General features: G+C 37.2%; 1 protein-coding gene across 4 annotated transcripts in view; it reads left to right on the forward strand.

Moving 5' to 3' along the window:
* Window positions 1-11,527: 11,527 nt before the first annotated feature.
* Window positions 11,528-19,390, forward strand: part of LOC143896387 (uncharacterized) — a 92,637-nt gene continuing 84,774 nt past the window's right edge. For 2 of the 4 annotated variants that reach the window (XM_077404244.1, XM_077404240.1), the window contains exon 1: window positions 11,528-11,689. The gene's annotated coding sequence lies outside the window, so the exon portion shown is untranslated. The other 2 variants (XM_077404241.1, XM_077404242.1) reach the window with 2 other exon arrangements.

Here is a 19,390-nt window from a genome sequence, read left to right on the forward strand (position 1 = left end):
TCGGTATGCGGTTGGCCAGAATCATCTTGTCGTGGTAATAATCGCAGAATGATTCACCCCTTCTCCAGGTCCGAGACTCGAATTCTCTTCGGAGAGCTAATTTCCCCGGACGCAGGTCAAACATTTGTTCCATCTCTCTCAGCAATTCTTCTACGCTCAGCGTCAAGTATTCAGCCCTCGAATAAAACCACATCAACGCACGTCCTCTCAACCGCGAGCCAATCAATATCCTCGCCGCATTTTCATCCAAATCGTATGTGTGTCTAAGTAGCTGCAATTGCTGCCTCCATCTCCAAAAAGCATTATCCGTCCCGTCAAATTCCGGCAACAATTCCTTTACATCCCGAACGCCACCGGACATCGAAGTCGCGCTGCTACCCGCCGCCACGCTGACAGCCGGGGAACTCCGCAGCATCTCCATCTCTCGTCGGAGTAGTCTCTGCTCCATCTCCCAGAGCTCTTTCTCTCTACGCAGGAGCTCAACCTCCGTCCTTAGAATCGCGTTGTCGCGCTCCTCCAACTCAAGCGCCGCAATTCTCATCCGCTCCTCCCGCGCCAATATCTCACTGTCTCTCCCCAGCTCCGTGACCTCCTCCGTCGGCCGGTGCCCGTCCTTCGATCCATCGGCCTCCTGCGAGGTACTCTTCCGTCGCGCCGCGAGCTCGCGCCACACCTCCGAACTATACTCGTTCAATCGTTTAATTAATTCGGATTTCGTTCCGCCCGTCGGTAGTCCCCGTTCGCGAAGAGCCTCCTTTAATTCCACTACGGTGTACTCGCTTCCCATCACATCAAATCGTTCGTCTCTCTCGATCAAAGCCATACGCGCTCACTTGACACACGCGTTCACACCGAAAGAAAGATCGAGATCGAGTGTAAAATAGGAGTAAAAATAACTCAAAGTGAGAGATACAAAATTTTATCTATGTATCTTTTGCTGGTAGTTTCAATTACGTATTTCCTACTACCTATAAAACCATTTTAGATTTTATATAAATGTAAATCAGATAAAATTCTGTAAAATTTTATACAAAATTTGATGTGATCAGATAAATTAAATGTAAGTATAAATAAATAAATATTTGAAAACTAAAATTTTGTGAAATATTTTTTCTGCCAACCTAGATTCAAAATATTTTATTTTTTGCCTTAAGATATTCGCAGCCTCATTTCTATAATTATTACAAAACCGCAATAAATGAACCTTTAAGCTTACCATGATATATTCAAGAATTTCTCATGCTTATGAGTAGAACAGTATTTTAATATGCAAGAGTATATAAGAAGCTAAAGTGCACTTAAAAAATTACCACGAATAAACTCCCGTGGCGAGTTGTAAGAAACTATTATAAATCCGACTTGCAACGTCTTTCATAACTTCTTACAAGATTTTACTTTTGTACGCACATGTATACCATTTACATGCCCGAAAATTTCTGCAAATTATGTTTAAATAATTTCCGGAAATTATGTTATTCCTTATCAAAAAGTAACGTTTTTATATTATATTCTGTTGGCCAGCAATATTAGCACGCTAATTTATGTTGAAGGTTTATTACTTGCCATATAACGCTTTAACGGTCGTTTTTAATGCTAATATTGTCATTTATCTTATTATCGGATCCTTTCGGTCGTATAATATTATATCATCGACCAGTTTCTTTACTTTATCATTATAGCTTATGCATAATTCATCAGGATTGCAACTATTTTTACCGACGAAGTACACTTTCTTCTCCGACAATGGAATAATATTACGCGCTACGTTACAGAAATTATTTACGAATTTATATTACTCCAGAATATATCAATTCAGAATATAATTACGACTAAAAAAATAAAAGAAGATATAAAAATTACCGAGTTTTTCTTATGCAGAACGTTTCAGAAAATGCCCTTATTGCAAGAGAAAAAGACATGCATTGCATAAAGTTCTCTATGTTGCAATTAAGAACTCTCCAACTTTTTTTTATCTACATTTTGTATTTCTTAACCAGTTGATTAAAGGGCGTATAAATACTTCAACATTTCACAATTTTTATATTTATGCAAATTTAGATTTTATGCAAGGAACTCGCGAGGAACTCTTCACGTATTGCACTTTCTTTTATTCGAGCACCTTACTGTTCATGACACTCCATAACTTGAAAAACTTTCCGGGACTTCTAAAATTTTCCTGTATCCACGGATGTGAGAAGTATGCAAGTGGAAGCCGGAATAGACTTAAGGAAGAGATAAACTTGCCTCAAAAGACTTCTCCACATAACGAAGATTTATTCCGCGGACGATTGTAACCGACTCGCGCTTTACTTCGACATCTCATACCACTCTTTTGCATTCTAGTTTCAAATTCCCATGCACAACTTAGAATACAAATCATCATATTCCTTCGATATTATATTATATTAAAAATGTGCCGCATTTAAAATAACTTTTAATCTATGAAATATTAATGAACTATTTATAAATTCTGTTAAACTTAAGTCCGATAATTTACATTTTAAGAATTTAAAGAAGATTTCGCGTTCTCTTATTGAGAAAATAACATATAATTATTATAAAAAAGAAAAGGATAAGAAAATACCACGAACCATGTAGAAACCATGCGATTATTTTTATCTTAAAGAACAATTATTGTTTTACGTAGTTCTTTTAAATTATCTTTAAGCACGAGATAACACTTCATTTCTCAGGGGATCATTTAATAACGGTGGCTACTTATATCAACTAACGATCGCTGCAACACGCGAAAGTCCGAGATCAAACTCGGTAGATTTTAGTTTTGTGAGCTGACCGAGAGGCCACTCCGTGTGTGTTTGAGAGTCGCGTGCAACAACCTCGCTTGCTACATGTCGAATAATCGATAAACGTCAGTATAGTTAGCGTGTGTTGTCGATATTTACGAATATCTAAATTTTGCTCGTTTATTTGGAAATGCATGAGAGAGAAAAGGTTAACGTACTAGTTATTTTTCATATTATAGTTCCGATTTACTTCTAACTCGCGTAAATGTAGCATATTTATATATCTTTGCGTATATTATATGTATTGTTGCTAATATACAATATATCTGTTTGTTAATTGTACAATTATCACAGAAGTAACGAGATGAAAATTCTGGATCATTATATGTATATATATATATATACAGTGTTCTCTAGTTACAAAGTTATACTGTCAGAAACTCAGCAGACTTAACTTTCAAGAACTGTTCTAAGCAATTCATGGGGAATGAGAGTTAAACGAGAACGAGAATGAGATATATAATATTTTACGAAATCGTGTATTTTAGCTTTCGGCAACAGATAAAAGTCGAGACGCGCTGGCTCCAGAAAAGGGTGAATTTCTAACTGGGGCAAAAGGTGATGCGCTCGTTCTAAAAAAGAGGTGATTTTCTAACCAGGACAAGAAGTAATCTTATAACCGGGAAGTGCTGTACGCACGCACGCGGATAAAATATATGTCTTCTGATTGGGATAATATATATTACTTATAAATCGCATATACTTTTATTTGACCTATGAGATGTGCATTACAAAAAAAATATGTCAAGTATCATATGACTAGTTATAGCCATTGAATGTTCTTATTGATCTGGAGTGTACAATATTAAGCAGCCTTGAAGAATTCTCGTATAATTTGTTGCTTTTAGCCATCAATAACGGAACATTTTCCTACCCGCATCGATGCGTTTATTAAAATAAGCTTTGCAGTTGAAGAGGTAACAGTTTAAAATAAAATTAATGCCCAAAAATAATAATTTATATTTCCATTGAGTAACTTCTGTTTTTCGTTCAATTAAGATATTATTTTCTTATTTTAACAATATACGTAGATGTTTCATAACATTACCGTATAACCGTCATTTTTTGATATTTCATGATAATCGGAGAGGCATGTAGATCTTCCACGAGATACTTTCAGATTTTTATAAAGTAAACCCTTATAAATCTCATATAAAAAAACTTGTTTTTATTATATTAAAATTTTCATTTTAATTTAATTAAAAATTTTAGATGTAACGAATGAGATAATTCATTCAGTATATTATAATGTAAAATGTAAATTCGGGAAAATCTCATAAAAAACTTGTACTCGATGGGCATCAATTGCAAATGAAGCAAAATTCGATATGTGACATTTACTTCTCATAAATCAAATACGGAATTATGAAGTCATGATTTAATTTGTTAATAAAGACATCTGTAGCAATCGCGTCCAATAAAAAATTGAAGTTTATTAAAATTATTATTTACCTATACTAAAATCAATTTCAATTAATAGTTAAACTACTTCATGTGTGTTTAAACGAGATTACTGTGCAATATTTTCACAGCATATACATTTTACCGCTTGTGACGCACCTTTGTAGAGAATAACATAAAAAATTGAAAATTATACCGATCCTTTTTATTATGCAACCTTTTTATCGCCAAATGTAAGTAATTGCCAGTTAACATTTTTATCATTTTATCATTTTTCGATAATATCTGGAAACTAACGTTGTTTCTCGGTTTTTTGGCACCGATATATCAAATTCACGGTGTTTATCGCGTTTCACTGTTGTAATTTTGCCGCTATAATATTACGGTGTGTAACACCGTACAATTTTTTAACAATCGAAGTTAAATTTCAGGTGCTCAAGCAAAAATCTGCGGGAGTGAAAACGTTTTGCAATGGATTCAATGTAACTGATCGCTTTCGATTCGAAAACGGAGCAAATAATAAGGTAAACGCGCACCGTTACAAAAAGACATTCATTCATTTCTCGCGCGACACGCTTTATCGCGTTTCGCATTTGCAACGAGATATATAGAATTTTGTGGCGACAATTCCGAAACACGGCTGTAATTGAAAGAACGCGGTTCCGTAATTCTTCGCGGTCGTAAACCGTGTAAAAGTCTTGCGTTTAACGATTACTCGGCTGGCAGGCATATCAGATGGCGGCGATTTCGCGATCACGACGGGAATATGAATTAAAAGAATTTCACGTGCATCACGCATCGCGTTTTTCGTACCTATATAGGCGTGCGTTGGCTTCGTGTATTGCAAACTGCCGCGCATACTTCATGCAGAAATCTGATATCTTTATATATATTCGTGTTGCACGCAAAAGCGAAACCTTAAAAAAGTTTGTTCAACGTCTCACGTCGCATCAAGTTTCGAAACTCGGCCCGAGTCTTCTCGATGCATCGAGCGCTCCAGTTTTAGAGCGTCGAGATAGGCCGATTCTTTATCTTGTCTCTTTCGGTTTCCCAATACGTCAAAATATAAAACAGCGGAAAATTCACGTAGATCGGTTACCTCGGATTATTTTACCTTGAAAAAAAATATGCTTTTTATCTATCGTTTGCATTAAAGCTAAAGAATTGCGTAAACACTGATAGCCTTTATTAAAAATTTATGCTTTGTTAATTTCTATCATTTATAAATATTTAAAAAAACTTATAATACTATTAATTTTACAATATTTTTAAAACAAAAACTGTTTTTATTTTATGACAATTTTATATTTATGGATTTATCGATGTTAGATCATAAATTTTCTTCCGTTCTTTAAGAGCAGAACGAAACTATTAAATTCGACAACCTTCGAAAAAACATAAATTGGAAAAAATGAATTTTCAAGCAGCAATATAATTCAGAGCGTAGAAAATGTTACGCCATATTTTTTCCTATAATTTATTGGATAAAGTGAACAATATTCGGCAATTCGTGTTCAATACCATAATATTTAACCTGTTGAAAAGGATCGTGAAAAAAATGTGTTATCCTATAAAAATAAATTTCTCTTTGTCTTCTTTTTTTTGAAAAGTAAAATCCGCATTTTTTTAGATTGGAACGCATAGGTTGTTAAAAGTTAAATGTACAACTGCGACTAAAGTAATATTAATTAGTGAGCGGAGTGCAGCTTAGATTTGCCTCCCATAAATATTTATTTCATGATTCGCTTATTCACATTTCTCATAGAAGCTCTGGGTAATCCGTTAGCAACCGAAAAAAAGGAAGCGGCGACATGGGTACTTAAGGTGATAAAGATTACTCGTCGCTTTCAAGAAATCCTCTCGCGCTGCATTAACAGCAAGTAACGGAATTTGCCTGCTTTCCGCTGGATAAGTATTTAAATGCAAATAACATGCTGCTAAGAAGATAGAAAAAGAACAACGGTGGAATTACAGGCAAATGCGACACGACAACACACAATGTATATCGAAAGAAAATTTTGATGTATGAAGAGCGCGAAGCAATTGAGATACATATTTAAATTTCTTTCACCATAAACTGTGATTAACGATCGAAATATCGGTATGCAATTAAGGATAATTTCAATTATGGAGTCTTATGGAATATAAGTTTTCAAGTTAATCTCATAATTTTTGCTGAGAGCAGCATTGCTGAGAGCATCATTTCTATATATATATATATATATACTTTTCAAAAAGTTTCTCATTTTCTGTCGATCGTAACTCTCCAAATTTGGCTTCGACGTTTTTGGGTCACTCGGTCCTCAATGAGGCATGAATATCGAAATTTCTCGTTTTATTGCAGTGAACAGTCAGAAGCGTCAAAATGTGCATCGAATAGCACGGCCGCGAATACCGGAAGCGGAATACCGCGGTTTCCTTCGCGTGGCTGAGAATCCGAAGACAATATAACACGAAAGTCTCGCTTGGCTAGTCACTTACGCTTCCTCTTCCTTGAATTTCATCCGAGAGACGCCGGCGGCGCGCGGCGTCTCACTCTTTTTCCAGCCCCTTTACACCCGCGGGCTCTTCCGTTTTTCATCGTCGCGACGCCTGGGTTACACACCCTGAGAAAGTATTACGCGCATCCTGTTCATGATGGAGGAGCGTCGGTTTCCTCTCAACGACTACCGCAGTTTCGCCGCGATCTCGAGACACAGAAGATTTCGAGAGGATTCGGGGAAAACTTGGCGGTCGTTTTATCTCTCTTTTCCTCAGTCCTTTACAATTATCTTAATTGCGCAAAATCTTTTCAGAATACCTCCGTTTCTTAAACTTGTAAAGCAGTTATCGTTCGCAAATTTACTTCTGTCCGATCGAAGAATCGGACTATAATCTACTCTATGTTTGCTTCCATTTTTATGTCGCCGAATATTTTTGCTTTTAATTCAAAGGAAAAAAATTATAAAAATTTCTCATCAGAGCTTTTACTTATAAATATTAATTCAATATTTCGATGATAGGATATTTATTATATATAATTATTAAAACACACAAATGTGAGTATAATTTACTGCAATATTTGACATCTCGCTCGCAGGATATGGTCTTTTACGAGATAAAATATATAGAATGTTACACTTTACACACTACATCATGCGTGATACATGCGGCTACTGGCCCGCTTTCAACGTTTAAATTTCCACCATTTCTTCTCTCATATCCTATCGCTTAAACCTTTTAGCTACAAACCCACATATATGTCAGTTGAAAAACGTATAAAAGCAAATGAATATTACATAAGTAATCTATTAAGCTTCTCTTTTGTTATGATATATATCAGTTTATAACATTATTTTTATAATTAATATAAAGATGGTAAATATTAAAGCGATACATCGTATTCGCATTTTTATCTCATTTATCAATAGGCAATATCAAAAAAAGTTTTTAATTATTGCAGTCAAAGAATTAATAATATTGTCTGAAAAACTTAGTTGCGTTTATACTGATTTCTGTAGCAAGATACTGACTATACGGGCAACAAGTACTTCTAATAAAAAATCCTCTTCAAAAAGTTCGCGATAGATACGGTTAGTTCGTCGTGTATTTCGTATGCATCATTATCATGCTCGTATTTGCTCATTTCTTATTCGCGAGACTAGGAAGGTAGCGAAAAGGAAGCGAAGTGGCTAGAGATGGAAGCGAACGTGGGACAGAAGTGGCAGTATTGACCCAGTTGCCGGTGGCGCTCGTTGTTGCTCGTTCACCCTCTTCGCTCTTCGGTTCTTTCCCCACGCTCGACGTTGATTAGGCGTTTGCTGTGGCAAAAGGCAAAATGCGTGTATGCGTGCACGCGCTGGCCATTAATGACGTTAATGCATGACCGATATGTTTACGGTTAACAATTTAGCCCCGTAAGCCAAATTTAGTCACAGTCCCGTGAGTGTAAGGTGTTAATTCTTTGATACATTCGACATGTCAGCAACGTTAATCTAAATTAATTTTTCACAGAGAACATTTCAGAGCTGCCGAATGCAGCAGAAAGCGAATAAAAAGAACAGTGTTGTTCCGTTATCCTGTTACTCTTTTATCAAATATTTTTGCTGACGGTTTCAGTAATCGATTTTCTACGAAGCTATTAGGTATACATATAATGAATTGAAGAGTTTATATTAATTAAGCTCCGTAGATATTTTAGTTTCGATGGAACGTTGTTCTTCAAATATTTTTAAGTAGACTGTAATAGAGAAGAACTTTTCAATTTAAGACTCCAAAGCATACAAGTAAGAATTTGTGTCTTCAACAGGGTTGCTTGACACAATGTCTTTTTGACAGAGTCTCGCCATGTACTAAATTATGTTTGTGATACTAACTATAATTTCTGTTTGTAATAATGTAGAATGGTAAGGTTTATGCCATCCTAAGATAAACATTTATAAATATAAAAATTAATATAAAAAAGGACGCGTTAAAAGATTAAAATTTAAAACAAATAATACGAAGTATAACACTATACTATCTAAAAGACGAAATGTTAGCAATAATGTGCAATATTTCAAAGATTTAAAATACATGGATTATCGTATTTAACGCGTAAAGCGGATGAAGATAGATTTTACGGATTTAACTTCGCCGGCTCTAATATGAGCGTTTGACCCAACGCCAACGCATCCATTAACATGAAAATTTTGCATCGATCGATTCGTTAAAATATCCGCACACCTACATACAAACATTATCTCATTCTCATTCTCTCTCTCTCTCTCTCTCTCTCTCTCTCTCTCTCTCTCTCTCTCTCTCTCTCTCTCTCTCTCTCTCTCTCTCTCTCTCTCTCCCTCCCTCCCTCCCTCCCCTCCACCCTCTCTTTCTGCAACGATACACAGATTATTATTCCGTACAATTCAATAAATATTAGCTGACAATCATATATATTATTTTATGTAATTTACATCATAGTCACTAAACAATGCTTTCTTTTTCCAAGTGCATAAATTATTTGATACGTCTACATCGTATATATTAAATTGTACTTATTAAGCTATTTTAAAATGTAATTTCTATTTTACAAAATTTAATAAATAAGCGATTAACTCATGCTTATAAATCGATATTCATGTAAATTTTGATAATGTTTTGTTGGCAAAAAAAAGATATAAAATTCTGTAAATATAACATAATGTAAAAAGATCTCTATAAAAAGAACAATAAAATGTCAACCTTCTATCTCTATCGATTTATTGATTAGTGTGTCAATTGAATCTCACTATTAAGTTCAAATAAGTTTAGACTAGCTGAATAACGAATATTTGTCATTTGCAATTCAGTTATGGTTTCTATAATTGCCTTACGAAGGCAAGAAGTTAGATATCTTCGTTGAGAATTTCACGCTTGCCAATATTATGGAAGTGAAATATATCGCTGACGGGTCACTTGTGCCATTTTTGTAGCACAATATATTATATATAACTAGATTTCTGTTCTTTACTCTCCGTTCAATACGCGCGACATTCAATGTATCATTGAACATTAGCATATATAAATGTGCATAGTGTATAGATACGTATATTCCGAACTGTATATGTATATACCTACATATATGCATTTTACAAAAGAGTGGAAGATATAACACACGTATCTGAATAAGGGCGGGGTAACGACAATCTTTCTCGAATTAAATTCATAGAATATCCGGTCGATATAAATATACTTTTTCTCGTACAAAGAAAACCTTCTCTTTGTATAAGCTAACATCAAGGTTCTTCAGAACAGAGCGGAACGAAACAAATGAATGATTCAACGATTTCATCGATTTCAATCCGGGAATTATAGCCGGAATTACAACTAAGCCGAGTGACATTATAAGTACCTAGCTGAGGATATTTTTTAAGTTAGTATTACTGTCATATTAAAAGTGTATAAATAGATTCAACACATTTGTTAAAATCAGTGTTTTAATAAACATTCTAATAGTGTGGCACATTAATTTGCGAACGTTTAGCTAAAAATTAATAAAATTTCGAGAATATCTATGATTATAAGCTCACAAAAAATACGAATTTGTGATTTGTTACAATTTATTCAGTATTTATTTGTGAGCTTATAATTATACATATTAGATTTTTTCTGGTAATCATTAGAAGTAGTTATTACCTGAGAAGTATTCGCGAATACTTAAGATTTAGTTAATATCACACAAAAAACTTGCGAGTCACGACATTTTCATAATGCGAGCAATTTAGCAAGCGCGACATAAATTTCACGCGAAATTCCCGTTAATATTAAGCATTAAAGAAAATATAAGGCAAAGACATTTCGTACATGCGAATATTCTCTCACGCCATTTCGTAAAGTGTCGCTTCGACGAAGAGATTATGTGGGCGCAATGGTTTTGCAATTAAGGACTTCTCCTTCCACGAAATTCCGATTTTGGCGTTTTATAGCCATGAAACTGGAGGATTACATGAAGATATTATAGTTGGAGGATTAACGGCATAACATATTCAGCGTTACACTCACCGCAATGTTGAAGCAAAGAGCAAACTCAGGTGGTAGAACGTCTCTAAATACCAACTGAGTAAACAATATACCTGAGTAAACAATAACCCTTTAAATCATCTTATTCAAATGCTCCTATATCTTCGACAAAATGCTAATTTCTAATTGAGAAAATAGCCTTAAAAAATTAGTAAGCGGAATGCTTTACTTGAAGTTATTCGCGGAATTGGTCGGAGAGGAGTGTTATGTTCGTACTACTTGTTTCAAGTAAAGAAATTATTTCAATGCCCTTTCAATTTTTTTCCTTGAATCAAATAAAGCTTATAAAAAGATTCCGAGTAAAGCTAAGCTCGCGATTGCATTTAGATATTTTATTATATATTTTTTTACGATATATATAATATATACATATAAGATAAGTTTTTATCTTATATCTATTTATCGTAGCAAGAAATTTCAGAAGTTTATATCCAATCTTTTTCGCTGCTTCTTGATCGTCTCCTACTTGCTTTATTTTCCTCGAAGAGTTTACACCTTTCCAAACTCACTACAAAGCTTGAATATATGCTGGACGAATGCCAGGAGAATCGTCAGGTGGCCAGTCATCGACTTCATTGTCGCCGGAAGACGCTCGAAGCGCGACAAGGACGCGGAGGGGCTGCTGGAACAGGGAGGTTGCTGGAATAGAAGCTCTCCAGGTGTCCCGGTCGGTTGACGGTGGTCCCGGGTTCGCGTTCGCTAGCGCGCGTTTACCAGCAAGGCGCGCAGGTGCGCTGCGACGCTGGCGTCGGCGTCGTCGGTGTTTCCTCCTCCTCCTCTGTTGGATGATAGCTTGAGGTACGTGCGACGCCACAGAGCGCGGCAGAAGCCCAGAGGATCGCGAGGTCCCATCGTAGAGAGTCGGTTCTCCGCCGGGTTCGCTATTCGTCCGCTCGACTGACTTTTGACATGAGCCTCGGTTCCCGCGCGTTCGTCAGCTAGGAAGAGGAATCCTCTCCGGAAACCAGGTCAGTCAGAGTATCACGACGTGTCACCAACAACGTCACACACGTGAGATTCGTTATTGTCGTGGGATCAGTGTCTCAGTCTCGTGCAATCGGTCGAGTTTATAATTCGCGAGTTATAATTTATGTACGGATCATATTCGAGTGAGACCGATTGTTCGCGACCGGTTGATTTAATATCAAAAAATCGGGCGAATCCAGAAGTCTCGAAGGAGTTGGAGGACTACCAGTGAACAAGTGAGCACCTTCGTTCTTTTTTCCACATTCCTCGGAAATGTCGCGAGGAAAAGTGAAGTGAAAAGACGCGGGTGGTGGATTCGGTGACGCTTCTCGAATTCGCCGGAAGTTTGGATTCCTCGTACAACTTCTCGCTCGAAGAATCTTCTCCGTGGAAGATTCGCCTTTAGCGAACGCTCACCGTTCGAAGGTGCCCGCTTGTTCACGGGAGAGACGACGCGCGTAAGTTGGACACCTGTTAAACTAGCGTACAAACTAGAACTTCGATTGGAACGCGTCAATTGTGAGGGGTGACGACGTAGAAGTTCCACATTGTAGAAGACTGAAATACCGTGATCTTGCATAAACCCGATTAACGCAAAATTGTTAGTTAGGTAGGTGTTAAATTAATAATTGTCTCTTCCTCCTGTGTAATCTTCAACCGAATGCGATCTTTTCAAAATTGGACAGTCGCATTAGTCGAATAGCACGTCTCGATATACGATAGGTATCGAGAGATCCAGCACGATCAATCTTTTGTTCCCTGATGTATTGATCAAGTCACGACGTATAAAACTACACTTGTGCGTAGTAGTAAAACTACACTTATTTCCCTTGCGACATCAAAGGCACCTCCGCCGTAGCGAAGTTTAAATGTGTAGTTATAATTACTAAAATCGTATTCCATAGCGCAAAATGGTGTCCGTGCGTTATAGTTTCATGGGTTTAACAACGACAACGAGGAAAGTTTGACTGCGGTTTGCAATGAGTTTTGTGCTACAATCATCATGCAAATATAAATTAGTTATCTCACCTTCGTGATTGAGTGGTATAAATAAAAAAACTTCTTAGAAAGTAAATCAAAACTCGATGCATTTCATAAAGTTCGTAAAAAATAATTAAAAATATCAAGCGTTAATGCAACGAAATTTATAATAAATTATAAAGCTCATAATTGACAAATTAAACTTTCGTAAAATTAACACATAAGCAGACATTTATAATAGAGACACTAACAAATGCAATATTTCCGTGTACAAATACGTCTCAGAAAATTGCTTGTCGTGTGAAAATTAAATAAAGAAACTGATAAAAAGTTAAATAAAAAAGTTGAATAAAAATGTGCAGCATAAAACATACAATGTAAAATATAAAAGTAAAAGTTCGAAGTTACTTAACGATTAATTACGATCTTTTGTAGAAAAATTGGATACAAGTACAGCAACGATTCCTTAAGCAAAACTAATCGTATCTCTATTCCAATAAAAAGTCTACATTCTCAAGTTAACTTCTTATAAATACTTTATTCTTAATGTATACGATAACGATGGTCTTCAGAGACCTATTGTTTCCGGTGCATGCATCAGGTTTCCTTCCTTCTCGATGTCGCGTCTCCTGTGAATTTTGCCCCTTTCTCTTCGAAAAATTCTCATAAAAAATATTTTTTAAGATTTTGCGGTTGCTATTTGTTTATTACGTATTAGCTGGAAACACGCGTGTTTGGTTCGATGTATAGGTTTCGGCAGGAAAGCTCGCATTTGCAATGCAGCAAGATATATTTCTCTTTGTTGTGCAATAGCCTGATGAGTGTGCTTTGAGGATGCTCGGGTAGTCAATACGCAGTATCCCGGAGTCGAAACGTTTGTCCATCAATTACCGTGACAGGAGCTTCCTTTTAGGTCTTTCGACCTTACCACGGGCGATTGCACGGGAATAAGCGCAATATCGATCGCGACGCAAGATTCATGCATGCGAGCGTGCGATGCGCGATGCAGCGCGGCGTCGAGGAAACAATTTCTATCGCATTAACGTGTAACAAGTGGCTTCGTTTTGTCCGGGTCGTAGGACTTCCGTTCGGGCCCATTGTCCAGAATTCTCGCCGTTTCGGCGGCAGACATGCGCCGATGATAACGGCGAGGCGTTAACCCATCGTCCATTATTCAGAGACCGAGACTCATTTGGCGACAATGAAAATGGTTTTGTGCTGAACATTAACGTTTCTCGCATATCGGATGAAGGAGCTTCATCAAGCTCATCCGACGGAACGTAGATACGTGTACGAAATTAGACAATGACGTTCCGGGGTTGATTTCGTATTGTAAAAGTTATTAACTTGTGGCGCACGTCTAATGCAAGACGTGGATTCGAAGGTAGATTGAGTTAAAGTTTTGTTCTCTTCTTTATCTTTCTCCGTAAATAAGTCAGATATATAACAGAAAAAGATATACGCAACAAGAAAAAATAGAATTCTTTGAGTTGCAAACTCTACGATTTGTCAAGCATATTTTATTGGTAGGATATATATATATATATATATATATATATATATATATATATTTGAACTTTCGTAGGAGAAATTTAATCAAAAGTAAAAAAAATTTTCGTATCCTAAAAATTACTTTTTTTCGAATGGCAGTCGGATAATATTTGTCCTCAGTATACACTCAACGTAGCTAAAGTCCAATGTGTTTCACATGACGAAACGGCCGTACACATTCACGAATGTGAAATTACGGGGTCGTAAATTTGGCAACGCTCCCCGCGGGCGTCTTATTTGCTCGCGCGCACCTACGTGCGCGATACCTGGACGGTCGACGTCCGAAATTTCGGGCGATATGCCACAGCATGAGAGCAGGGTGTGTCCAATTCGAGTGCGCGTGTTGGCGCAAGGGTTGTTTACGTAATCCCGAGGGAATGATAGAACATGGCTCTGCTGTTACTTGTCTCCCCTCCCCCTCCTTTTATCAGAGTAATTTCCTCCGCGCGCCTTCGTGCGCATTTCCTTAATAGTACGCGTTTGTTCCATTACCATACGCTGCGCCCCGGAATCTTTTCGCCAATTAATTCAAGAGGTTGTTCGCGAATCGCGGTAAAATCGCATCGCGTATTATACCGAGGGCAAAGGTTAATGCGCTTTTCGACGTGAATACAGTGCCTGCGGAATACTATTAATTCGCATACAAAAACGTTTATAGAAAATCAATACATATATATGTATAAGAAAAATAATCCACCCGTTGACTGATTATTTAAATATCCAACAATTCCTCCGATCGAATATGGATATTGATTTAGAAAAAAATGCATAAAATATGAGATATTATATCACTTGAAATATATATTACTCTGTCTCCTTTAGAAACATTTAATTTAATTTAAATTTTTTCATTTTGAGTGACAATGAGGTCGTGAAGACGTGAAAGAAGTGCAAATCATGTGGCTAATTGTAAGCGCTATTGCAGAATACGTGAATGACAATGATAAAATAAAATGTTGAAAAGTTGAAGACATGACGCGAGTCAGCAATTTTAATCGCTCACTCAAATTTTCACTTCTCCAAAACCACGTTCAACGTCACACTTTATTATTTCTATTTAAATGTTCCGTGCTCTCGATTCTCCTTTGGTATCTCGTACTCTTTACCAACTTTTATTCAAATATCAAACATTCGTGTCTCCAGCAATATTGGCATGTTCAGGGACAAGTCCGAGATATAAGTCCGCTACCGTCGCGAAATGTCAGCAAAATAGCCGAGGTTACGATACAAATGAGTCGATTCATCCCCTCGTTACATTGCTGCGTGTGTGCACGGCTTGTAATCGCGACCCTAGATTTCGTCCACCATAAAGATATACCAACCTGCGTCCTACGTACGTACATACATAACGCAGTGCGAGGGCAATATCGCATGTTATCGGCCGGCGTTATCGCCATTTCGTGCCGTCATAATGCGCGAGTCAAGCAACCACGCAATTCGCTCTTCGTCTTTCACGTGGAGAATTGTGCCGATTCGCTTTGAAGAAATGCGCATCGTCCCCCTTCCCCCTCCCCCTCTGCCAGACCCCCAGAAATTTACTGGAAAATACGACGCGGGCTGATACGCGGTTTATCCCTGGTCGCTCGTAAATTGCACACCGGGAATGCAAAACGATGCGGCGCCGCGAACATTATTCATACTTTTATACTTTCGTTCTCCAAGTATACGCTCTTTCTGATACGCAAATGACCTTTATCGTGCTTCCTTGCGGCGTTATCAAGATAAGTGGGGGCGAATGTCTAAATGAGGCAAGCGCGCATACAATGTCCTGGACATCCTTGAAGAAACTCAATTACGCCGTTCTTGCAGAACTAAAAAAAAATGTGCTCTCTCGAGCGGCGCACATTAATTTTATCAAAGAGGTACAAAGGAAAGATATGCACTCACTTTTCATTTTGTTATTACATTTGAACATATGCTGGAATTTCTTTTTCATACTTAAGTTTATGAAAACAGTATTCGCCCTTCGCGTTTTTTTCCGGTTTGCGTATTCACGTAAAGGATCTTTTTACATTTATCAATTAAATGTAATGAATTGAACAGATAAAAATCTAGCAAAAAGTAATTTTTTATCACATTCTTGTTAAGAAAACAAAGTTGATTTTAAATTTTACGCGGAATATGCGACGCTCATGCAAAGATGCGACGTCTTGCAACTTTCTGCATCGTATAAATTTTGCCGGAAAATCCGACTCGCGCACATATCATCTTTATTTATTATACTTTACGATGTACGACCATGGGGTTGGATTCACATTGCGTTCAACATAAATGTATGATCTTGTTGGATGGCGTGCAATAACGTGTATCATCTTTATTGAGGATCACGTCACATTGTAATGCGTTTGCTGCATCCGCGCATTTCTTTTCCGTACAAAAACTCGCGAAGGCCGCAAGTCAAGGCTCGCAACAATGCTAACTTCTATGAATTTTCGTTGCGGTGGGAAAGGCGTTGCCACGCCACTTCTTTTCCACCCCAAGTCGTTGAACAAAGGAAAGGTGTGCTGTTTGTGAACACTCGCCCTGTTTTATTCGAGCCTGCAGTCTTGGCGAGCAACGTATTTCCTCCACTTTACTCTTTAAAACGGCATAGAGCTTTCTTAACGCCTGTTTAAAAAAGACAAAAATGCCTCATACAAAAGTGGACCTTACGAGCGTATCCGACCTTAACATGAAGAGAAAAAACAGATTTTTAACAAACAATGAAACAGAGAGAAATAAAAAAATGGAAGAAATAACATTAATCACATCAATTATATTATTATATAATTACGTTGTAAATTCAATCTCGAAAGAAACAGGTAGTCTCCGTGGAGAATTTATTTTATATTTCTGTTTTTCGCACGTTTGTTATATTTTTTCTTTTGCGCGTATTTATTAAAAAATATATTTTAAAACATCAACGAAAGATTATGAAAAGTTTTATTTAAAATTCGAATATGTAGTTAGGTATATCGTATTGCTTCTCTAGTACAACGTCAAGCGCATCATAAAAAAATCTTCTAAAAGAGAACCTACCTAATTAATTTAAAAGACTGAAATTAAGTTCGCGAAACTTTTTCAGACCAATTAGGATTCATCCTGTTAGACGTAGTTTCACGATTGTGCCATCGGGAGACGGAGAGTTATAAGGCGCTAGCATGCAAGTTCTCGGAGCCGTTGGAAAAGCGATAAGCTGGTTTTCCGATTACGTACCGTCGAGTTTTTGCGCGTTTCACGCTCGTAGACTTCCCTTACGTGCAGCAGGATTACCCTCTCGCGAGGTGTTTAAACTAACTTTTAATCGTGCGCGCACGCGCGCAAAATGGGTACGACATCTTCGAGGCCGGAAAAATATGGAGGCCTAACTTTAACGTGGTTAGCGTAAAGAAAAGACCCAAGAGAATCTCTTCGGTAATAAGACTAATAAGTGATTCGCGCGACAACGCGACAAAACGGAGCGCGCTCTCGCTCGTATTTTTACGGTAAGCTTCATTAAAGCATCGCGGATCGATCCAGGTCGACTTTTGTGCGCAGAGGCTTTGACCGCGCGTGTATTATCTTTACATCTGTGAAGGCAACCACGTCGCTCGTTAATCCAGTGAACTCGATTCGAGGCAAACTACCGTCGATCTTGTTTTTTCCCCTTTTCTTTTGTATTCGCGGTTACTCCGTTACGTTGTTTCACTACAGTGCATGGCAGCGAGATTATTCTCCTGTCGCGTAACGTTGCTTTTTTGAACGAATAATAATTGATGCTCTCCAAACATTTCAGAATCGCTCGCAGTCGCATAAACAGACAGTGTTATGTTCGATGCGCGCATTACTTGTAAACCGCCGCTTGAATTTGCAAGAGAATTCCTTTAACAGAAACTCTAGAGTGAGCAAAATGAACAAAATACTAATTTGCATATGTTCCACGTTACTTGTAGATAATGTGCGTATCGTACAGAATATTTGCATGTTGATGGTAAATATAATTCCATGCCGAATAAATTCCTTTTGTTGAAATAAAAGAGATTTGCACGAACACGTGTACGGAAATTTTTTTTTATGTTACGAATTTTGTTATATAATTCAAAATATAAAGCCAGTAAAAAAGAGGCGACACGCATTTTACATTGCACAAGTGTGCACGTAGCTCGTTTTCAAAAGATGTTCTTAGAGATATATCAAAATTGCGGAAAGAAAGAACTTGAGTTTCTTCAAATAAAGAAAAAGTAAACTTTGGCCATTATCTTTATAGAAGATGCTATTTCATTTTTTTTTGGCATTGTACTTCCGACATTTCTGCTACGTGGATACTTTCTGCATGATTTCACCGCATTTGCGAGAAAAATTGCGAAGGGTGTATACAATCCATTAGCATACATCCATTTTCAATGTTCTCGCGGAGAATATCGACGTTGAAAAATGTTAGAAATAAACGAGTAACACGAAGTGACTATGAAACATAAAAAAAATTGAACGGAATCAAATAAATGGACCGAGTATATTGAATTCACGATTAATCAATTTCGCGTAGAGAAATATTCATTTCTATGGAAGCATATATGAATTAATATGTACACGTGGGCGCACGCGGGTGTGTGCCGTAGTGAGGAAATTTATCCCTTCCGTGATACAAGTCTTTCTGGGTTTTTGAAAATTTCAGCAGTAAAAGCCAGCGCATAACCGGGTGCATCATGCAATTTTAGCTACCTGTTCGCTCGTTTCCCGGTAAAATTTTCAGAAGCGTGGAAAAGCTTATAACTCTGAGAATGGACTTTTTCTGCAGTTTTCCACATCTCCATAATTCTACATTTTTGTAATTCTTTATACGTTTCTTTTATGCCTTCGTAGATATAAAGGAACCTCGTTATTACTTCGGCTAACTCTTTCTCTCTTGATATTTTTCAATTATAGGCCGTATTCTCAATATTACTTGTCGCGAGATCACTGATGTAGTGCACAACATATAATCTCGCTTTACCGTTCGCACAAAATTTTACCGCCCCGCGGACGAATAAATCGTGACTTGATATTTTAGTAAGATTTGAAATAGTGTCGGCGAGAAACGTCTGAATTTATGGACGGTAAAGACCGACCGTTTCTTACCTCGGTTTCGAAATTTGCGCTTTATAGAGCCATTAAACAGAAAGGCATCCGAAAACTTGAAATATAGCACAATGTCTTTACGTGCGTGACTGGTA

The sequence above is a fragment of the Temnothorax americanus genome, unplaced genomic scaffold, assembly GCF_048541705.1.
Source record: "Temnothorax americanus isolate GAGA-0224 unplaced genomic scaffold, ASM4854170v1 Scaffold18, whole genome shotgun sequence".
Taxonomy (NCBI): Eukaryota; Metazoa; Arthropoda; class Insecta; order Hymenoptera; family Formicidae; genus Temnothorax; species Temnothorax americanus.